The following is a 6,184-nucleotide window of genomic DNA, read 5'->3' on the forward strand; positions in this document are numbered from 1 at the left end:
AGCAGCTCTGGACCTGGAAACCCCCTGGGTGTGACTGCTGGGGCAGGCGGTTCCGGGGTGACCTCTTCGTCTTGAAAGGAGGGCAGCAGGGGCAGGAAGCCGAGGACGCATCAGAAGAGCTAAATTTAGAGCGTTTGATTCAGGCCTGGCAGGACAATATTCCTGGAGTCCCCATTGTTTGTGAGGGGCCAGAGGGCAGGCTGGCCACTGAATGCCTGGGTCTGAGCCATGCCAAGCTGTCTGGGCATGCAGGGGTGGGAGACAGTGGCGGGGGGGGGGGGCTGTGGTCCCCTCCCTCCTCAGGACAAGCCAGGCCAAGGGTCAGTAGGGCAGAGCCAGGTGAGGTACAGACACTGGGGGAGCCGCCCTCGGGATTAAGGCCAGAGGGGGAAGGAGGATGCCTTGTGGATGGGAAGGGGGGACTCCGGCTGGTCCTGATCATAACCACTCAGCCATGCCACCCTCTCAACAGCCAGGACAGCCATCTTCCAGCCAGGGGTTGGGGCTCAGATTTAAGGAACGAGTTGCCCAAGGCCTCACAGATGCCCCACGCCCTGACTCCCAGCCTGGGTCCAGAGCAATCAGCTGTGCCCCCAGCGTATGGCCCTCCCACCAGGACAGGGGCTGTGGGCCTTCACCCCAACGCAGCCCTCTCTCCCAGCAGACCAGACAGCCAGCGGGGGACAGGGAGGGTGGCTCTGCCTGCGCAGGCTCCAGAACCTGTTGCCATGGCAGCATGGGGTCTAGGCCTGCCCTGCTCTGGAGCTAAGCCTGAAGCTGAGGATTTCCTAGGGTGAGCAGGCAGGGGGAGCTGGGGCTGCCTCTGACCCCAGCCTGCCAGGGCTGGGGACTGGGCCAGCAGCCTGGCCTAGCTGCCTGGGCTGATCCCATTGGCTAAGCCGGTGATCCTTGAGAGCGTCCTGTTGCATCCACGCCTCATGTCTACACCATCTACAAGGCGGCCAGGCAGGCAAAGGAGGTTGGGGGTTGTACCTGGTTCAAGGTCCCCCCGGTGGAGGAAGGCTCGGGAGGCCAAGTGTCCAGAAGCTTGTGCTCTTCTCTCAGCCCCGGCCACCTGTCCTGCCAGTCCCATGGAGGCCCAGGGAACTCCTTGGACACCTGCCTTGGACATGGGGGGAGGGGACCCGAAGTTCCAAGAGAACTGCTCTTCCCACTGACTGTGACAGGCGAAGGGAGAGGCCAGGGCTGAGATGCCCAGACCCTGGCCCTGCTCTCACGCTCTTCCCGGCTCAGGGAGGGCCTTGGGAACCGAGCCCAGGCCACTCCGCCCCGGGTTCCAGATGAGTGAACGGAGAGTCTAAGCTCGGCGGAGGCTTGCCTGAGACCACACATGGGCCGGCAGCTGGGCCTGTCCTCCCGGACGCTGCCCACCGGGGGTCTCCGGGCCCCAGATCTCCTCCGCCCGCAGCCGCACTGCCCTGGGCGGGTGTGTGTGTGGGGGGCGGCCCAAGGCTGTTCTCTGCTCCTCTTGATTTCACATCGTGACTCATGTTACCATGTTCTCAGGAGCTGAGTAGTCACCTGAGTTATTTATACCCGGCTAAGCAGGCTTCCTTCCTCCTCCCAGAACTCGGGCAGGGAGGGGGGTGGGGGTGGGGACGAACGTGGGGAGGGGGGGACGTGGACTGGGAGAAGGCAGCCGAGACCGCCCCTCCCCATCCCCTCCCCTGGGGTACCACCCCCACAACAGCACCCAAAAATAGCGGTGACTATCCCGCACAACAGGATGGGCCTGGATCTATGGCATCGATTTATAGGTATTATGATGGTTTGGGGAGGGGGGAATTCCTTTCCCCAGCGAGCGAGTCACCCGTCTGGAAAAATAAAGAAGGAAAAAGCTGAAATTTTTTCCTTCCATCAAAACAGGAAGGAGCTGGGAGAGGTGGGGGATGGGCGGAGAGATGATGGGTGGAGGCCGGGATGGAGCCCCCACTCTGTGGTGGTCTTCTGGCAGGGGACGCCCACCCCTGGCACCTGCACATAGGGCCCCAGTGGCCCAGGGGCTGGTGCTGACTGTCCCCCATGGGGGCCATCCCTCATCCTGCTACCCCCCCACCCCACCCCCGCCCCCGGGTGTCTTCATCCTCTCTTACTCCCTGGCCTGCCCACGTGGCCACAGATCCAGGTCCCCCAAGGCCCGTCTTGCCCCCATGTCACACATGGACACACAAGCCCATCCCTGCATGCCCCCCAGCAGGTCCCACAGGGGGAAGGCTCTCACTCTGGGGGGCTGGGACCTGGGGAGGGGTCTGCCTTTCCAACTTTGCTCTTGCCTCCCCTCGAGCTTTGCCCGAGGAGTCCTGTGACTTAAGTTCACACCTGGCTTTGCTCCAACGCTAAGCGGCCGGGGTGATCTTAGGGAAGTCAGTTTCCCTCTCTGAGTGTCCGTTTTCTCCTCCATCTGCAGTAAGGGTGTGGTGAAGCCACGGCACTTCCCTCTGGGGCAAAGCGTGGGGCCACCGCCGCCTCGTCCAAGTGGGAATCGGAACTGCAGCCGAGCGCTCTGTCTGTGTGCATCCACATCCAGTCACTAGATTATCCCCGAGACCAAATGGAGGAGGCTCCAGAATTATCCTCATCTACGACCCAGGGGTGGCTGAGGGTCACACGCTGGGAAGTGGTGGGGGTCTGTTGTGAACGCTGGGCTCCTCGTCCACATCCAGAAAGAATGAAGCCCTGAAGAAGGGCGGAAGGGGGAGGGAGAGGAGGAGGAAGGTGCAGGGAGGGGGGTGGTCCAGCTTCCTTGGGCCTGGAGCTCCCGCCTGGTCCCATCAATGGCCACCCCATGACTTCAGCAGGGATGCGCTCGGTGGCCAGGGAGCCTTATGCCCGCTGCCGCTGTGGTTACTATTAAGACGATTAGTCACTCCCGCCGGGCTGCCCTCTGTTTGCTTGTTGACTTACGTGAGCTCCGCCCGAGGGTGTTTGTACAGTTGTCTCTGTCTCTCTGTCTTCCACCTGCCTGCCTCAGCCTGTAAGCCCCTCAAGGGCAGGGGACTCCAGAGAGGTGAGCTGGCAATGCAACACCCAGTTCTCTGTGACAACAACTCTGGGGCACCGCACAGGGCACGTCTACACACTCTCCCCACAATCGGGTTGTGTTGGGACCCCATTCCGCAGATGGGCATGCTGAGCTCGTGAACTGCTCTCCTCCAAGCCCCTCACTGGACTGGCCCTGGACAGCCACTCCAAGCTGCTCTGCAGCCCATAGCAGTGGTTTACCTCTGGCTCGGCCACCTCCTGATGGCGTGAATTAGGAAGTCAGGTGATCGCTCCAGGACTCAGTGTTCCTGTCTGTAGAATGGGGATAACATACTTTGCTCTCCTTGGATCGTCAGGTGGTTCGGCGGTTGAGCAGATGAAATCACATGTTGGACCATTTTTGACCCATGCTTTAGATCAGTGCCATTCAAATGGCGCACATGGGTCACCAGGGGTCTTCTTAAAATACACATTCTGACTCAGCGGGTCTAGGGTAGGCCTGGCACGGTGCAATTCTAACAAGCCCCCAGGGGACACTGCTGCTCGTTGACGGGTCACATGCAATGGTGGAGATCTAGACCTCGATGAAAAGGTGCTAACTGCACGGTGTGCCAAGCAAATGTGTGGTGCCAGGCAGTGGGCTGGCACCTTCACACCCTTTCTCATATATGATCCCCAGAGCAACCCTGCAAAGCCAATGTGGCTATCCCAGTCTTTGGATGAGGAAACTGGGGCTCAGAGAGGTCAAGGCCACACAGCCCGTAACCAGCACCTGCAGGGTCTTGGAGGCAGGTCTGCGGGGCTTACCCAGCAGGATCCTTGTCCATCAATCCACACTCCCGCTCAGGCTCACGGTTCCTGCTGTCAGAAACTCACAGCCCTGGTGAGGACCTAAGATACCCGCAGCATGTGCAACAGCCTCCAGTGGCCTCCAGGCAGTGGTGGGAAGGGACAACGTGCCATTTCTGGGAACTCGCCCCCAGGAAAAGCATCCCAGTGGGTGAGACTGGGATGGAGAAGTGCACAAAGGGAGGGGACAGCAAGAGTAAAGGCGATTTGGGGTAAAAATAAGCCATCAGCTACTCCTCCGGAACCCCTGCCCAGCCTCACCCAGCCCCTTCCCTCCCACCCACATGCTCCTTGCCCTCTGCCACGGAACACCCTTCCAGAGCCACCACCCGGGGTGGGGGGAGGCGGGTGCTTCCCCACTGCAGAGGAGGAGCCAGGGGTATCTTGGAGTTGGCATAACTATCACCCATTCTGTCCCTGACTCACTGTGTGACCTTGGGCATGTCACATGATGTCTCTGAACCTCAGATGTCCCTTCTGAATGCCCTTGGCTTTTCCCTCGAGGACAGGATCTTAAACCTCGAAGCCATGTCAGAACTTCTCTCAAAGGGGAGCTTCCGCATGGCGGTGGCACGGGCTGGGGACTCAGGTGGTGAGCTGGGGCAAGGGAGAGAGAAGGACCAGGACAGGATGGGCATACCTCCCATGCGCACTTCCTCTCCAGCAGCCCCTAGGGTCCCTTGTCCTGCCTCAGCCTGGTGAAGTGGGTATCATTCATGACAGCCAGAGGTGCCTCCTCCAGCCAGGGAGCCAGACCCCTGCCCAGCAGAGGGCCCGCCCCAGGAAGGGTGAAGCTGCGCCAGAATCTGTGGGTGAGCGAGGGCAGGGTCCAGCTGAACTGGGCACCTGTGAGTTTTCCCCTTTGCCTGGCCTGGCACCCAGGTGTAGACATCCAGAGAGTGATGCTGGCTCTAGCTGCCCAGGTTCAAATCCCAGCTCAGCCCTCACTCATCCCTGAGCTTGCAGAGCTGTTCCGGGCCTTGGTTTCCCCATCTGTAAAATGGGGTGATCCCGGCTCGTCTCCCGAAGGCCTGTTTCCAGGCTTAACCGAATTAATACACCTAAAGAGCTTGGAGAAAGCTGCCAACAAAGCAGGTGCCACGTAAACATTTGTTCTTATGAATATTGATGAGAAACTTGTGACTTTTACTCTGGGTTGGGTTCCCATTCTTTTGACAGGTCTGTTATGTTTCCTGCAGTCACAACTATTGTCCTCTGGAAAGCTGCTGAAGGCCCGTGTACTGTCGTAGTCATCCCCCGCCAAGACTGCCTGCTATAGGCCTGTCCCCACCCCTTCCAGAATTCCCAGTCAAATCTTCAGAACACGGCAGCCGGGACGCCCTGATCTGGGAAGGTCTGGCTCAGCCACATCGAGTGGGGTCCTCCCGTTCTGGGATGGGGGCTGGGTGCTGGGGGCACAGCCTCCTGCATCCAGTTCCCTTCATTTGCCTACTTTTCTGCGTGCGAAATGACACGAAAAGCTGGGCAGCTCTGATTCGGGCCACGCAGGGAGGCATCGCAACCCGGGGAGGGGGGCAAAGGTGTGGCTTTCGGTGGGACAGCCCTGGATTCGAATGCCGGTGCTGTGACTTCCTTGCTGGGTGACGCCGGGCAAGTTCGTATCCCTCTCTGGGCCTCAGCGCCCCCCTCCTCCAGGTATGAACACGTTGATGAGAGCACCAGCCCTCCAGGAAGCAGGCAAGGACCCAGCCAGCCTTGTTTCTTTGCTGATAAAATGGTAATAATTGCTGCATTTCCCCTCAAGGCTGTCAGTTCAGGTAGAGGTCTTGCCCCAGAGCCCCACCCAGGGCGAATGCTCTAGAAGTCAGGTCGTTTGCGTTTATCAGGGCGCTCCAGGCCCGGCAGGTGAGCAGCAAAAGGTGAGTGAGAATGAAGCTTCTCGAGGGGGAGGGAGCCCGTCAGCCTTGGGTCCAGGTCGCATCGTCTCCCAGCCTGTCTGGCCCTGCTCCCCTCACCCTGGGGGGCTTTACTCCATTTCCAGGCAGCTTCCAGGACAGGTAGATCAGAGCTGCCCGTCCAAACATCCTCTTCCTTGTCTGGAGAATTGGAGGAGCTAAAAATGCATTGCCTTGGCCCCAGGAAAACAAACACGCTGCTTCCCTTGCCTTTGTATACAGGACACAGGGCTCAAGGCTGCAGAGGCAGTGGGGGGGGGGGCCCTCCCAGGTTTCCCGAGGCCCGAGAGAGGCGGTCTGTCTGTCTGCCTTCCGGGGTCTCTCCTGCCTCGCTGGTACTCACAGCCACACTGGCCGGAGCCTCCCCAGGATCGGGGGCGGGGGACTCTAACAGAAATGGGGGGAGAACTATGTGA

The 6,184-nt window shown here is 60.0% G+C and overlaps 1 pseudogene; it reads right to left on the reverse strand.

Annotated features, from left to right (window-relative positions):
- Nucleotides 1–489: 489 nt before the first annotated feature.
- Nucleotides 490–1,600, reverse strand: LOC146403126 (uncharacterized; annotated as a pseudogene).
- Nucleotides 1,601–6,184: the final 4,584 nt, after the last annotated feature.

Source organism: Sus scrofa, chromosome 5 (genome assembly GCF_054392235.1).
Source record: "Sus scrofa isolate SSC_HxYL_T2T_F1_AM1 chromosome 5, Sscrofa_HxYL_maternal_Yorkshire_Landrace_v2.0, whole genome shotgun sequence".
Classification (NCBI taxonomy): Eukaryota; Metazoa; Chordata; class Mammalia; order Artiodactyla; family Suidae; genus Sus; species Sus scrofa.